Source organism: Nilaparvata lugens, chromosome 1 (genome assembly GCF_014356525.2).
Source record: "Nilaparvata lugens isolate BPH chromosome 1, ASM1435652v1, whole genome shotgun sequence".
Lineage (NCBI taxonomy): Eukaryota > Metazoa > Arthropoda > Insecta > Hemiptera > Delphacidae > Nilaparvata > Nilaparvata lugens.
This window is the reverse complement of record NC_052504.1, coordinates 67,044,109-67,061,983: the sequence shown is the minus strand read 5'-3', so window position 1 is coordinate 67,061,983 and position 17,875 is coordinate 67,044,109. Positions and strand designations below refer to the sequence as shown.

Genomic DNA, 17,875 nt, shown 5'->3' with positions numbered 1-17,875 from the left:
TCGTGTAAGTATCGGTTTGGAACTGCTGTTATTACTGTTGTGGAAAAGTTACAAAATTACTGTGACACCAGTTACAATAGTGTAGAATTAAACGGGTAAAATCTATACTTTCCTTGATAATGTTCAATGACTTATGTATTCTCAAACCCCTCGGAAATGTGAACCTGTTATTCTAGCAATATCAGCTTGCTCCAGTTATATTCTGAGATCAGAATGTATATATATATTATAATAGGAACTGCTTATTGCTCAACAATAGAATGGCAAGCTAGGTGAACAGAATCACACGTCTTTGTTATTTGGTAGGGTAGCTGAGAAAGGTACTGTGAATTCCCTTATCACCCTTGTATATTCAGCTACAGTTCCAATGTTAGACTGCATTTGCTTGGATCACTGGATTATTTCCATCTTCTGTGCAATATCAAATTTGTAATTCACTTTGTTAGTTTACATTGCGAACAAATTTTACAATCCAACTAGCACCTAGTATATACTCGAATACACTTATCCCCGTTCACGTAATTACTGTAGGTTATGAAATATTGTGAATCTTATGCTTATTAGAGAATTCTACCCGATCGATAAACTCACGCATTGATAACAAATTCTTCTTCCTTCCTCAATCCGTTAGGAATTATTTATTATCTGTATTCTATAATGAGAATATTTTTCATAATGGAGTATGGGACAAGAGACTAATTTATGATTCATAACTTTAGTATGTTAACTCTGTTCCAATTGATACTGCAATAATTGTATCGCTAATTTTTTCTACTCATTTATTAATGGAGAAAAATATTCCACTAAACAGTTTATAATACGTTCACATTTTCCCAATCTGGCAAGGTCAGAGAGACCCAAGTTTGTGCGCTGACATACTTAGACCCAATTTAATTATTCGATTCAATCCGATTCGATTCTATAATATTGACCTAGAAACCAGGTTCCAGAATATTATTTTGAAAAGTAATATTCTCCTTCCCTAAAGATTCCCTATTGGTAATTCGTATGACATAATATAAACATGAAATATACGTTATATTCACATTGTTATGGAATATTTTGAGTTTTATGATGGAGCATAGTAGCTGTTTGAGGTCCCAGTAACCAAGGGTCTTCTTACCTAGGGATCTGTTCCGACCTGATATTGGGAAAGCCTTACTTAAAGAGAGCAAGTCACAATGATGAAGAGCTGCTCTGCTCTGTGGTATCTAACGACAGCACAAAATCAGCTTGCACTCACTTTGCAATGTCAACGCTTTTTAGCTTCCGGAAATTGTGAAGTAGGGACATTCGAATAGAGGTGCTGAGTCTTTCCTGCTCTATGTCTCATTTTGTGTTTTAAATTGCCGTATGAAAAAATCAACTTAAAATGATTTGAAAAAAACATCATGCTAGTTACATACTATACATGATATGCGATATAATCAAGGGGAGAAACCGATAGTTTGTTGGAATGTTGTCAAAATCTACGTAGATAACTTACAAATGATAGATTTCCGAATGGAATTATTGAAAGCATGTACAGTACGAAAAGAGTAATCCTTTATGGATTATTGTATCCTCCTATCCTTACTTCCTTGTATCTTTCCTCAATTATTAAAAAATTGAGAATTATTTAACGCTAACGACACGAAACTTCGAATGCAATACCAAAATAAATTGGATATAAATCACCCGATAAAATATAATTATTATTAATTTTTGAAAATTTCGTCCAATTATAATTATTTTTGAATAGCATTTCAATGAATAATATTTTTGATTGATTTACATCATCCGATCAACATACCATAGACCTGATCGAGTCCACGTTATTTTTTCAGAAATAAAAACACAAATATTTGATAACATGGTTCCCAAGAGTCAATTTATCTATCATATGGACAGATGGTAGTCTCAATTTATGATTCATAACTTTAGTATGTTAACTCTGTTCCAATTGATACTGCAATAATTGTATCGCTAATTTTTTCTACTCATTTATTAATGGAGAAAAATATTCCACTAAACAGTTTATAATACGTTCACATTTTCCCAATCTGGCAAGGTCAGAGAGACCTAAGTTTGTGCGCTGACATACTTAGACCCAATTTAATTATTCGATTCAATCCGATTCGATTCTATAATATTGACCTAGAAACCAGGTTCCAGAATATTATTTTGAAAAGTAATATTCTCCTTCCCTAAAGATTCCCTATTGGTAATTCGTATGACATAATATAAACATGAAATATACATTATATTCACATTGCTATGGAATATTTTGAGTTTTATGATGGAGCATAGTAGCTGTTTGAGGTCCCAGTAACCAAGGGTCTTCTTACCTAGGGATCTGTTCCGACCTGATATTGGGAAAGCCTTACTTAAAGAGAGCAAGTCACAATGATGAAGAGCTGCTCTGCTCTGTGGTATCTAACGACAGCACAAAATCAGCTTGCACTCACTTTGCAATGTCAACGCTTTTTAGCTTCCGGAAATTGTGAAGTAGGGACATTCGAATAGAGGTGCTGAGTCTTTCCTACTCTATGTCTCATTTTGTGTTTTAAATTGCCGTATGAAAAAATCAACTTAAAATGATTTGAAAAAACATCATGCTAGTTACATACTATACATGATATGCGATATAATCAAGGGGAGAAACCGATAGTTTGTTGAAATATTATCAAAATCTACGTAGATAACTTACAAATGATAGATTTCCGAATGGAATCATTGAAAGCATGTACAGTACGAAATGAGTAATCCTTTATGGATTATTGTATCCTCCTATCCTTACTTCATTGTATCCTTCCTCAATTATTAAAAAATTGAGAATTATTTAACGCTAACGACACGAAACTTCGAATGCAATACCAAAATAAATTGGATATAAATCACCCGATAAAATATAATTATTATTAATTTCTAAAAATTTCGTCCAATTATAATTATTTTTGAATAGCATTTCAATGAATAATATTTTTGATTGATTTACATCATCCGATCAACATACCATAGACCTGATCGAGTCCACGTTATTTTTTCAGAAATAAAAACACAAATATTTGATAACATGGTTCCCAAGAGTCAATTTATCTATCATATGGACAGATGGTAGTCTCAATTCATGATTATTTATTGATTGATGCGTTTTATAGATTAATGGTGATTTGAGATTGCATCTAACTCCCCTACAAGTGCCCAATACACATAAAGTTTCATAATGAAATCCTCCATCAATATTTATATTGTACTACAAGTCACAGGTTGACTTGAAATCCAAACAAAAAGGGTGATCATCCAAGAGTGAATACCCGGGAAATTCTTGGATCCTTGGGATACTATAATTTACCAATCTTATCTACGTAGTAAGACAGTTTAGTAGGACTGGAAGCAAGCTTTCCAGAGTTATTATTCGTTAGAGAACTGGTAAGATTATATTTTTACCGGTGAGGAAGGTGGAGGTTATGAGAAACAAGAATCTCCAATTGAATGATGAGAGCGTTGCATACGTTGCGCCGTGAAACATTGTTGTACACTCAACTGAAGACAAGATGTTTTGACGACTCACTGCATGATCATACAGTATTCAAATCTTCTGCGTTCACAGAGAAATTGTAGTTGGAGAAATTCAACATCCTTCACGAAACAGTGTGAGTGTGTTTGAGAGTATATTGCTTACATATCAATTCATAAATTCATTCTATGATAAGGAGTGAATAAAAATAACATGGAAGAGTTGTTTTCATGATAAAACCCATTAATCTCGTTCATGCTATGAAGTATTCATTCAGTTGAAACCAACAAAGTATATAAAAATCTAAATACGAGGAAAATTATTTAGATTATAAGATTGTATTGAACCTTTGTGTCTGCACTTCATTTTTCAACATTTAAATGCGGATTCTAAATTCATAATCAGATTATTTTTTAAATAATTCGTTTCAGCTGAAGCAGATTCAGAGTGTACTTTCCAGGCTTTATCAAGAGCCTATTTCTCACAATATCGAAAAATTTCTCCATTATCTTCAAACAGGCTTCTGATACATTATCATGGTAGAGGATTGTAGTATCCAACTACCAATTTCAATCAAGTTATTATATTAAAAACTACCTCACTAGAACAACTGCCTAACTTCTATAACAGCCAATCTACTGTTCTTCTATATGCATAAAACTTCAAATAGTTTTTGAAAAGTTGTACCAGCTCTAGTGAATTGTCAAGCTTAGATTAACCAATATTTTGATTCCTACAAATTCCAGAAATATTTCCTGGTATCATTCAATTATGCATCTCACTCAACCATTGATTGTATGGAGAGCATATTAAAAAATGTGCATAAAAAACCTGGATAGCTTTTACATCTACAACAGGTACCTAATATTCATAATAAAACAAAGTGAAAGCTCTACATTGGAATATTGATCTTATGAAATATTAGCTTTATTGAAGAACCTTTTATTAAGGTGCACTTTAGTTCAAAGAGTGACTGTACTTAGCATTGTAGTCATTGATTTTTGTCATGACATTGTCTAGAAGTGAACAGTTTGGCAGCGTGACGCTTGCGTGCCGGGGCTCGGCTCTGTGCTGTCTGCAGCGAGTGAAGCAGCCTCAGCTCTGGTGTGCTCCCCCGCTTGCCCCTACGCTTGCCCCAACCGTGGACCCCCGCCGCAACCCTGGGCCCCCGCCTCAGCCCGGGAATCGCGGCAATTCCACGCGACGGCAGCCAACGCCACCAGTCGAGCGTCGCTCTTTGCCCGTGCGACACGGCGCGACCTCACCGATCGACGCCAGCCTGCCGCCACAGTTCGCGTAACTCGTGCAGTTGACGTCATACGCAAAATTCAAACCAACCATATTGCAAACCCATAATAACGCTACACCCTCAACCAACAAACCAGTCTCCACTCCCCAAAACATTATTATCCACCTGGAAAAAGTATTCTCCACTGTGATCCTGAATCCCCTGAAAATGAGTTTGCTATCTCAATAATATTAAATTATTAACTCATATCAGATTCTACATTGATTTTGTGACTTTAAGATGTATGCTTAGAAAAGTTCTGCAGAGAAAATGAGGAAAAAGCATCAATTATTGTCAAGAAACCCAGGATTGGGAATCTTTGACTCAAGAAATTTTATTAGTTCCGTGGAGTGAGATGAACGTGTGAACTACATTATAGTTTCTTAAATTCATAAAACTCTTAAAAAAATTATACAAACTGAGTTACTAGCGGAAACTTTTTGTAGCAGAGAACCTCAAGTAAGTAGAAGCTAGACGTATTAAGTAGTAAAAGTAGTGACTGTGGTAAAAGCTTTATTACTGGATCATTTTTGTTAATCTAGCGGGAAAGTTTTTTGTTCAATGATGATGCAACGTGAATGCTGTTGAATTCTTGTTACAAATTGTTGTTTTTCTTGAGAGCAGTGAACCTGAAATATCATGGAATGATATTGTTAGCTATCAAACAATAGCCATATTGTTACTTGTTGCTTGTTGCTTTGATATCAAAATTTGATATCGCTTGTAACTCAAATTTCAAATGTGACTCGAGAGTTTGGAAAATTATTTGTAATTGGCTTCAAGGAGTCTAAAACCTAGAAACTTCAGCACAAAGCTCATAAAAAAGTGGATATTTTTCTGAACTACATACCTATATCTATTATGAACAATAACTGAATCATACAATAATCTGTAAGACGTTTTCGTCAACTTGACTCACGTTTATCAGCGTAGGAGCACGATTAAAGAAAACAACCTCAACCTCAATAACAATTCGACACTTAACACTGAATGGAGTATATTCAGTACCTTGATACTACAATTTGGATTTAAAAATTTGATGGTAATGATTTAATTTGAATGAACTAGTATTTATTTGGATTTTCTGTAATATAGATGTCCTTACTGATACAAAAAATAATGGAATAGATTAACGTTATCAGTTGTTGAGTCATTCGTTATAGGAGGAAAGCAATAAGTGTCTTATTTTTATTTATTCTGAATTTTTTCGAATTGTACGACATATAAAATACCAGAGACTATGGATAGGGCACCTAGAAAGAATGGCTGAACAGAGAATGCCCAAAAATATGTATAAGGATAGATTGGCATTATGAGATGAATTCAAAAAAATCTTCTCCTTCTTCTTCTTCTTTTGACATTACAGCTTACCGTGAGCTTTGGCCTCTTCAGTTATTCGCCTCCATACCAAACGGTCACCAAGGGAAAAGGCAGAACAAGGAATCGTTGGCTGGATGAAGTGGAGGCAGATATTAGATTGATGAGGGTCAGAGGTTGGAAGCAGAAGGCAGGTGACCGTTTGGTATGGAGGCGAATAGCTGAAGAGGCCAAAGCTTACGGTAAGCTGTAATGCCAAAAGAAGAAGAAAGAGAAGATTTTTTTGAATTCATCTCATAATGCCAAAACCGAAATCTTTCAACAATAATCTATGAAGATTCGTAAATTAATTATTTTTATCATAAATAAATCTGGTATTATTTAATAATACTGAATTATTGCATGAAATTCTGAAAATGTCTCTCATAGCAGTAAACTGAAATGTCAGCTTTTTGACATTCGCTTAGAGCAACTTTTAAACAAGCTTTAAAATTTTATGTGATTGTTGAGGCTCATAAATGATCTGGAAATCCCCCAATTCCAGAAGAAAGTCAAATACTAGTTATTTAGCTGGAGCTGGACCTGGAATTATCACACAAAAATTGAATCAGTATTTCTGTTCCTGCCAACTATGACGCCCTATGATCTTAGATCCTCTGCTTTTTAATGGGATAATTGATGATTATAACTTAAGATTGAGAAAATCAAAGCATACTTTTGGGAAAAACACATACCATAGAAAATTTATGGCTTGATTGGTATATAAGATGCGATTCTAGTTCAAGATATGGTTGATCTCATGGGAATGATTCAAATTTTCAGCAAAAATATTAAATAAGCTATTGCTTTTTAACAGATCAATTCTTGACAATAATCGCTCGAAAGCGACTTATTGAGAGTACTTGAATGAATCAACATGCTAAAATCAATACGCTACAATCAACATGTAACTACCGATCTGAGAAAACTTGAAAAATATATATTATAAGGAAATGATGCCTTCTATTATTTGGTGGAGAATTGGATAACGAGTATTATTTTGAAGATGGATAATTATTACTTCTCTCTAAAAATAATGAATCAAACATTTTGGAAAAACTAAGAGAGAATTTTAATTGAAAAGAGCAATTTTCCTTTTTTTCGAAATAAGGAACAATTTTTTAGTATTCCGTTCACCTTTTCAAGCTACACATTGAGTGGAAAAGTCTGGACTCATGATATAACCAATCAACCCTATTCAAACTCCATACAATCTCAAAATTTACTCACATATACATTTTCAATTTATCCTTGGTATTTTCATTCATCTGTAAGCTTGAGACAATCATGGAAGTTTGGATATCTTTCTTCAATCGAGAATAAAAATCTTCTATTTGGGAAATTTTCAATTTAGATTCATTCTTCATCCTTTTGTTGGATCTTAGAATAATCGCAAGCGATTATACCTGCGAAAGTGGCTTAAAATCTAGATAAAATCAATGAATTATGGATGATCACTTGACTGCTATCGCTTCTTCTTTGCTCCTTGAAATTTTGAGCGAATAATCGTACTGCAACAAAGATTCATCTTATGAATAACACGCTTGGTGTAGAAGAGGAAGATATTAACGACATAATTACATGTACGTTAGTTGAATGAAATGAATTGCGTGATCTGAAAACATTATTAAATTGATAGTAGGCATCACGGAAACAGCTCCTTCCATTGCACCGTCTAGCACTCAAGATAGCACTCAACATTTATGGCAACCTTACCTCATACTAGGAATGGTATATCTATTGTCTCTCCTGAATATTGGAAATTATAGATATCTGCACTCTTCGAAAACTGATAAGATTTATCGTGTTTCTCAAAATCTCAGTAGAAATACATTATTGTTTCTTGTATCATAACATTACTATCATATTAGCCTAAATTCTTCAACTGAAAAGGGTTTTCCGGTGAACCTTCATTTTTTCCCGATCACATTATGAATGTAACGAAATTTGTTGACAACTGAACTTGCTGATGCTTCTCTCTTCAGATGTGATAATCAACAAACACCTTTAACAACAATATACCTTTGCTTCACACATATAAAGATAATATTAATTAATGGAAATCATAATATCCATATCAATGTTTCCAAATTATATAAATCTTATGATAGATTCAATTTTATATGAGAGGGGAACAAAGAAAATCTTGATTTCTAACGATATCAGAGAATGTTAATGAGTGTATCTCATTAAATTAAACAATTAATCTTATCTATCAATCCTCATTTGAATGAGATATGGTGCTACCATATCACATGCAAGCTTCAGATTCAATATCGAATATCCACATATATGATTTTCGCTGGTGGAAAATTTGTGTAGGCTAGGCCTGTGTAGATTAAATCAACTGATTGAACGGTTGTAATATCTCCTTTTATATTAAGGGAGCAATTTCTGTATTTTTATATCTGGTTATCTATCTGGTTATTTATATCTATTTGATATCGGGGACCGAGCTTCGCTCTTGAGTACAAAAGCATGAAAAATGTATAACGAAAGAAGAAATTATAATAACATTCATACAGAAATGTTCTATCTAATCCCAGTAAATTGAGATCAATTCCCAGAGGAATGCAAAGATTTCCCTCACAAAGGTCCAGTTGCACAAAAGCCGGTTAAATTTCAATCCTGATCTACTTCACGTGAACCAAATCAGAGAAGACCATTTCTCAAAGATTGATCTACTGGATCTAATCAGGAATGAGAATAACCCGGCTTTTTTGCAACCGACACTAAGTACCTGATTGAATGATTACAAAAGTTCAACAGCTGAGTCATAATTTTGAACAGTCCCACACACATGAACTTGCTCACTCACTTCCATCACCAACAGACGACGAAATAATTATTATCATCTGTTTTTCCAAGGATGGATAATAATTATCCTTTTAATGTCCTTTAACGAGTTTTCCCAGGGATGAGACCTAGTGCAATCGAATCTTTATATTGTAAACCTACTATGTTCTGAATTCGTGAGAATCATTAGAGCCATATAAACATCTAAACATTTGAACATCTAATTATCCAAAAATCTAAACATATAAACAGAAGCTGCTCGTTTAATAGTATAAGATATCTGGTTATTTATGTTCAACGGATCTCGAAAACGGCTCTAACGATTTTCACGAACATAGTAGGTCTATGATATGAAAATTCGATTGCACTAGGTCTCATCCCTGGGAAAACTCGCTGAAGGACATGAAAAGGATAATTCATCCTTGGAAACACAGATGATGATTTCGTCGTCTGTCGATAACAATAAAAAAATAATCTGTTATGTTGACATGAGATGGTATATATAAATCATAATATTCAAAGTTAATCATTATTTTACAGTTAAAGTAAGTGATTAGTGAGTCTTATTTTTGTTATTCAATTTGGTATGAAAACAATCTAAATTAGAACTTTTATGTTTCCAAATATTTGGTCTGAAAATTTGACCTGAATTCAAGTGTATGGAACAAAACCTACTTTCTAGAATATTTATAGTGTTTAAATCAAAATTCGGAGAAGAAACAGTTCTGGGCTGTGCCTGTTAGTCCTCGACCAATAATTTTTAAGAATTGAGTTCTGTTTATCAATAAATAAATAACCAGCAAAGCTCGGTGCCCCGATATTTACCATTTATAACAGTAACTCTTGGTCGTATGGGACAAATAAATTCATGGACAGCAGAAATTTGCAAAATCCGTTACAAAACTGAAATTATATTTTTCTTCTAGTCTGAAATGAATATCTAATTCTATTCTTCGACGAATCGAATTATGTATGATGGTCATGTATGTAATATCTATCTATTGTTCCTAATTACAAAGAGTTATATCCACTCTCCCAATCGAATTGTTGAGTTTTTATAGAGGATCAATCCATGGAAAAAATTTCTCAAACATCAATGGAATGCATTGTTTCTAACTTTAGAAGAATGGGAGAGGTGCATATTTCACAGATAATGGATAGCGTAGATGATAGCATAGCGAAGAATTATATGCTAGCCCATGACTAGCATATAAGACATAAACATGGAAACACTTCATTCACATAGCTACTTTTTACTTTCCTTGCCCTATTACCATAGGTAAGGAAAGTATTGCTTTCCGAAAAAATTAAGGTACCCCAATTTCTAAATTTCTATACGTTTCAAGGTCCCCTGAGTCCAAAAAAGTGGTTTTTGGGTATTGGTCTGTATGTGTGTGTGTGTGTGTGTGTGTGTGTGTGTGTGTGTGTGTGTGTGTGTGTGTGTGTTGTGTGTGTGTGTGTGGTGTGTGTGTGTGTGTGTGTGTGTGTGTGTGTGTGTGTGTGTTGTGTGTGTGTGTTGTGTGTGTGTGTGTGTGTGGTGTGTGTGTGTGTGTATGAGTGTATGTGCGTCTGTGTACACGATATCTCATCTCCCAATTAACGGAATGACTTGAAATTTGGAACTTAAGGTCCTTACACTATAAGGATCCGACACGAACAATTTCGATCAAATGCAATTCAAGATAGCGGCTGAAATGGCGAAAATGTTGTCAAAAACAGGGTTTTTCGCGATTTTCTCGAAAACGGCTCCAACAATTCTGATCAAATTCATACCTAAAAAAGTCATTGATAAGCTCTATCGACTACCACAAGTCCCATATCTGTAAAAATTTCAGGAGCACCGCCCCATCTATGCAAAGTTTGATTTTAGATTCCCAATTATCAAGCTTCAGATACAATTTAAACAAAAAAAATCATGTGGAAAAGATTGAGCATGAAAATTTTTACAATTAATGTCAAGTAACATTTTCACATGAAATTTCAAATAAGCTCGAAATTCGAGAAAATGTGATTATCCAATTGCAAACTGTTGGCAACTGTTGATTCTATTAAATGATTCACTGTGAAGAGATAGCAGACCTCGTATGTCTCCAGCGTTATTGTCCTGTCACCAGCTGACTCAGATCTTTGTTTATATTAGTAGACTTGAGATACGCGGGAACACTAGTGTCAGATGATCAATTCTCATAACGGCAAGGAAAGTTGTGTGAGTGCGCCACACCAGATTTTCTAATTTATTAAACAACTAGCCGTCAGGCTCGCTTCGCTCGCCATATCCGTCTAGCCAGGGGGCTCCGCCCCCTGGACCCCCGACTGGATAATCCAAGAATGAGATTAGCAGGCTCGCTTCGCTTGCCTGCATTTTTATCATGTTAGGACAATCCAGTCGGGGGTCCAGACTAAACGTCTGGCTAAACGGATATGGCGAGCGAAGCGAGCCTGACGGCTAGTAATATAATATTTCCAGGATTGAAGTAGCAGTGCCCAATCAATTTTTCCTCGATAAATGCATTTAAATCTTTAACTTGGTGCCAACCTAACAAAGTCAACTCAACTTAATGCCAACCTGATAAAATAATTATTAATTTAGTTGCCAGTTAACAACAGCTGTTTCGAAGAGGTACTCTATCTAGATTATAGTTCTATAGTAACATTATGATATGGAAATTTCAATATATATAATAAGAATTTAAAAAAATTAATATAAAAAATTTCAATATATATATAATTATTATAATTAAGAGATTGGGAGAAGAAGAATATACATGCTAAAAGACGAACTTTAAACCCTTAAAAACAACCCTTAGAGTTAAAATATTGCCAAAAGATTTCTTAGTGCGCCTCTAAAGGGTCAACTGAACATACCTACCAAATTTGAACGTTTTTGGTCCGGTAGATTTTTAGTTATGCGAGTGAGTGAGTGAGTGAGTGAGTCAGTCAGTCAGTCAGTGAGTGAGTGCCATTTCGCTTTTATATATATAGATATTAAAATCTCAAAGCACCCATTTTTTAAAATAAAGGGTGCTTTAATATTTCTATATTGTCTTATTAAGACATATGAAATATAAGATATTCCATATCAACACAGATCCAAACCTTTGATAATGTAATATTTTGTGATATTCTGTCATATTGCCAGTATCACAAATTCGTAAATCTACAGTAGTTATACATACATCGATTTTTGGATGTACGATTTTCTGCCGTCCATTTGTTTTATGAGATTAAACAGAACTTGTCAAACAGATGATGTTTTTATGTGTTTGCGAAGTTCCGTTTAATCTGGTAGAATTTATAGGGACGGCAAAAATCGATGTATTTGTAACAGGTTTCACACCTGTCATTGTATCTTTTTCTACATCACGAACAAAATATCAGTAAGCTAAGCGAAAGTAGCTCTTCGCCTGACACTACTCTGAATAGATCAGCCTTCTCTTCGTTAGGTGACAAACCACATCAACCCAATACCTTGATCCAATGCAACGTATTACTGCTGTATTCTTGCGGGAAAATATTAATGCACCTAAGCTTCACAGAGGGTACCTATAGAATGTATTTCGGTCTCTATAATTATTTTTTTTCAATTCCACTTACATTTCTGTGAGTTTTTCATTCTTTATTGAAATTGGGAACATATCATCAATAATTTACTGACTCCAGTAGAAGTGTTTGATACCAAAGTGCTGTTTATTTATCAATTTTTCTCTCAATGTAAATGTTATTTTCATCTTTCAAAACCTCGGTAAAGGTTATTGCTATTTTCATCAAATTCATTGAGAAACATCTTGTCCTTATCATTTACATGACTCACGTAGTAAGACTGTAGATGAAGTTTATTGATGTCAAAGCATGCATTATTTTCCAACAATTGTGATCCTTGAGTTTTATGAACGTTTAGTACTCATTCTCCAGCTTAGCGCATCATTCCCTTGGAACAAGTACTAGAAGCGGTTGAGCTGCTTTGCTTGTCATCAGTCTTCAATTCGGCAAATGAGCAATATTGACTAATTGCAGCATTCGACCGCCAGCCGGCAGCCAATTTGCCTGCCATCGGCCGGCAGTGCCAGTGTGGTGTTTGCCTCGGTTTCGAGAAAAACTGTATTGAGCTTAGTAGACCGTGAACGTGCTGTCATCGATTAGATGTGGTGGCTCCAACCGTAGTCACGAATCATCGATTCGTTTTCCTTCTTCTTCCTTTTCGTCATATTTCTCCTTGTTCACTTCATCGGCTCGATAAGACCTCTTTCAAAATCAAGCGGTGACCCACATTTTTCGATGGTCATCATTGTTGCATGTTGCATCCATTTACTTCACCTGGAGAAAAACAGACGATGTCTATAGAATTTGACAAATGGACAGAGTATCATTAAATTCTCCAATTTTTGAATTCGTTGTTTCCAGGTTACACTTCAATGAAGCAGTTCATTTTAGTAACACCAACACAAGCTTGGTGGAATAGTATGAGCTGATGTATCATATCGATCATCAATGAATAGGTTAGACTTTGAAAAAACTAGATGTCATTTCTTCATTCTTCAAGGGCTTTTTGATGATTGATTCAATTTAGCAGCTGGCGAGACAGTTTTATTGATCCATAGTGTGATAGAAGTTTCTCTGTATCATGTTTTTTGTTTTGTGTATCAGCATGCATGCAAAAACTATTCAGAAATTCAATCTTTCCGAAAAAGAAAAAGTCGATAGTCATTCAAAAAATGTGTAAAAAATTAGGTGACTAGAACATTTTTTTTACGGTGATCATTTTTATAGTAAATAGAGGATTGAAAATTGTTACCTTTCTTAAATTTTATTCGTCTCATACAGCTTGGAAGTGTCTGTAATTCGGGAGAGGATGAACTCCAAATGGCAATTTATTCGAACGTTGTAGGTGGGCCAATATTTGTATCGGACAGGTATCGTAACAGGTAGCTGGTCACGGTTATCAGAGCTATTCTCAATTTTAATAGGGAACAACAGTTCTGAAATAGTAGTTTATTATAGTATAGAATAAACAGTTTTATAATAAGGGTTTTTAAAGCACAGGCTAGATGTATAGTTAAGTCACAAGTGAGCGAGCGTAGCGAATTCATAACTTGATTCACTGAAAACTTCATTAGCTTAAAAATTGACGAATAGAAAACTTGACATACTAAAAACTTGACTTACTGAAAACTTGACAAACTGAACCCGGCTAACAGCATCAGAAATCGTGTTTAAATATTGATACCACCAGCATCAAAAACCGTGTCATAATGTAAAAGTCATTGCATAGTGTTCACATCATAGTATAGTTTTGGAAACCCATTGCGAGAAACCCCTGTTATGGCATTGATTGTGATGCTGTAATTTTGACATTATAACAGGATCGTAGATAAAATATAATATTTTGTTGCTAGCTTAAAAATACTGAAAAAAAAAACAATTTTTTTTTCAATACATGTGAAAGTGTCAATAGCAACCATGTTTCTTAAATTCATGGACTGATCATTCTAATTATTGGAATGAAATTTTTTTATTAAAAACATAATCATATCACTGTATTTTTCAACTTGTGAGTTACTTACAGTATTACAAACGGTTTATGGTGACTTTTTAATCAATTTTCCTGGAAAAACATTATTTGATATTCATGAGATATTCTCTGCCATTCCACCACAGACCTCGTGAATAAATGAAGTTGAGGTTGGACCGCTCTATCGCATTAAATAATAAATCGAGCTAATCAACTTCCCATTGATTGATATCAAAGTTGGAAGTAGCCTACTACTGGCTGACTACTTTGATGGTGATTCTACTTTGGTGATTCAAATCAACGTTTTATATGAGTATTGATCATTCCCGATAGTCAATGTGATTAGAAGAGTAATTGATTCCATAGACTTTGTTAATCAAAACCTCGCAATCTAGCCAATCAAAGGGTGGGTCACTGATTCGTAGCTATTATGTAGAGGAAGATCTCATCTTAGCTAATTAATCTGGGAATAAGTTTGCCTGGAGTGAATTTCATCGGAAACACGTTACAGAATTCATACATAAATTTTGAAATGAGATGTCCAATGCTGGATTCAGATGAATCATTCTTCAATGATATGACCTAACTCTAGCAGAAGCATTTCTCGAGTGTAACCACAGTCTTCGGTATCTATAATCTTTTCATTCGAAAGTTTAATTATAGAAGTCTGGTTGAAAGTCTCGAGTTTCTTACGAGTTTCAAAAGAATTTGCTTATCATTTGAAACTTCTATTATTCATGTACATTCATTTCAAGACTTGAGAGTATTCAGTATATATCTCGAAAGCTGTACTTTGTACGATAAGTGTAGTCTTGCTAGTATTAGTAGAATGCAATCTTATATTCATAGTCCACTAACACTATAAATATAATTAACTCTATTCTCCAGATTGACTTATTATTTAATGATGATAAGTTCCAAGGATATCAAGAGGGAGTCAAGAAGTTAGCATAATCCTCCAATCATACAAGGCTCCGTACAAGGATCATGTGCAAAAAAATCTTCAATCGTTTGATAAAAATCGAACGTTCAAATACAATTAGATTTATAAGTTTTTCACAACTTTTTCCTTGAACAAGTATTGACAATTTTCGCAAGAATTTGCTCAAAATTTCTGCAACTGTTGGTTGGAGAAGCTCGTTGAGGAATGGATTTGTCTTAGAATCACAGTTTCAAGTTGGTTAGAATAGATGATTCTGGTCGCACCAACTACGGTCCATTCCAATTGAACTGTTGGCATTGTGATGGCTGATGGGAATCGATAGACGATCAATTTGGAGATTTCACGGTTCGTGCATGGATCTGTTGGCCATCTGTTATTTATGCTTGGGAATCAATTCCGCTGATGAAATGGAAACAAAGCTTATGGTGAGGCAGTGGAAGATGTATGGACACCATCACTACTAGGCTACTGGTGGATGGATCAGTGCGAGAAATCGCTGGAAACGGGAAAATAATAGATTACGAGGGTTAATAATTCATGCTTCTGGGTAGGAAGCTGCAACTAATGGCGAGAGTCGGCAGGGTTGTCTGTTTCCCATCAACCTATCCCTGGTAAGTGAAATGAGCGCACACTCCACTCTTCCTTCCTCAACAGATAAAATAACAATATGAACTTGACATTGAGCTGTGACCTGATAAGCGGTATACATTAATCGCCAATTGAGAACTGACAGAGTAGGGTGAGAAAAAACCATCAATTCTTGTGTACTTCGTTAACAAATTTCCAACATAAACCTATCGCAGATTCATTCTACAACAAACGAAATGATTACTTTTCGCTTGTATGGGATGAAATGAATGAAAGGAATTATAAGAACAGCAGAACTAATTTTGCATACCCTTGTCACTGAGTTCGAATCTGAAAACCATCACGGTTTCCACATTAATCCAAGTACAATAAACTTCAGTTGACGCTCGAAACAATTAATCATCAGTCCACTGCTCATGTGCTCACATTATTATAATAAAGAGCTTTATTTACCGGAATAAAGTTCCAAGTGGAGCTTGATAATAATTTATAATTCATTAGGCATGGATTTGGAGAATTAGTAGTGATTTGATGATTACTGTGAATTGCAAACAATTATTCGCTTGATAACTAAACATCCATTACGGGTGTCAGCTCTTATCTCAACTCTGCTACTATGATTAACAAATCAAACACCTTTTATCTCGAAAAGTGAATTCAACTTGAATTCCAATACTTCTATACCTCCATTCAAATATGAAAAGTAGAAATAATTGATAACTGCAATAATAATTCAAAGCTTCTGTTGAACTTCGAGTGGTAATTATCATTACTTTTATTACGATATTGAAGATCTCTATCGTTGAGTTACTTAGCATAAGCATTTTTCAGAATACGGAATTTGTTTTAAATTGAATTTACATTGTTTTCTGTTGAATTATTTGATTCTAATAATGTTCATTCAATTTTCAAATTTCTCAATGATGAATTGCTTTGGATGAAAATTATTCATCCTATTCAATGAGAATACTCGCACTGAGCAGGATTTTTCTTGATTTTCAGAAATGAAAGAATCTATTACTGCATCCCTTCCTCTAGCTAGGCTATGTTATTCAACTCGAGTCAGTCTGGTGGTAAACAAGTTTCAATCAGTTGGCCGCTTCATCAATTTGAGCCAGGTTGTTTTTCTCTTCGCGTGACTCGGAAAAGATGAAAATACTTTACTATTCTGAAAGCGAATTCCAATGTTGGAAGATGAGTGGATGGAGTTTCTCCTCCTCCTCCACGACTTTTCCCCCCTCGATCAGGACCTCACCCCTTAAACATTCATATTAATCGATTTCAGGTGCTTTCTTTGAATACAGCCGACAAAGACGAATTTGATTCCAGCTTAGATATTACGGGCCTCTCGAATTCTCATTCCAATTATTGGATTATAAAAAAATTACGTTCAATTATTTCCTGTTCAAGGTTAAAATACTTCCAAATCACGGTACTCGAGCTAAGCAGGTTGTGTCAATGGACTTCGTCTGGACTAACGAATATCAACCATTATCAATACCATATTTCTCCAATCGAAATTATTTAAAATTAGATTGATATTTTTCAAAGTATTATCAGTACTGTTGAGAGTACAACATCATATTCACACGTATCAGGCTCCCATGAAGTCTCATCTGGATTTTGCATAATAGCATGAATGAACGTAACATATAATATAAACTGTATAATATAAACTATATCATATAAACTATATCATATAAACTGTATGATAGAGGAAAGATAGCATTATATAGAAGATATAGCATTATAGACGATATCCCTTAGTAAAGGACGTTCATGTTCCAAATTTCAAGCCCAAGAACTCAAGCCGACTACTGTCTATTATTACTGTTTTGGCCGGGTGAGAGTGAGAGACTACCAGCATCACATAGCTTCACAAAAAAGAACTACAAG

The 17,875-nt window shown here is 34.5% G+C and overlaps 1 protein-coding gene across 5 annotated transcripts in view; it reads left to right on the top strand.

Annotated features, from left to right (window-relative positions):
* The window catches only part of LOC111045524 (octopamine receptor Oamb-like), a 236,441-nt gene that overhangs the window by 75,326 nt on the left and 143,240 nt on the right, over positions 1–17,875 (top strand). For 2 of the 5 annotated variants that reach the window (XM_039440547.1, XM_039440511.1), the window contains exon 1: positions 4,705–5,246. The exons of the other annotated variants lie outside the window; for them this stretch is intronic. The gene's annotated coding sequence lies outside the window, so the exon portion shown is untranslated. Of the gene's footprint in view, positions 1–4,704; positions 5,247–17,875 lie in introns of those variants that run through there. 5 annotated transcript variants of the gene reach the window in all.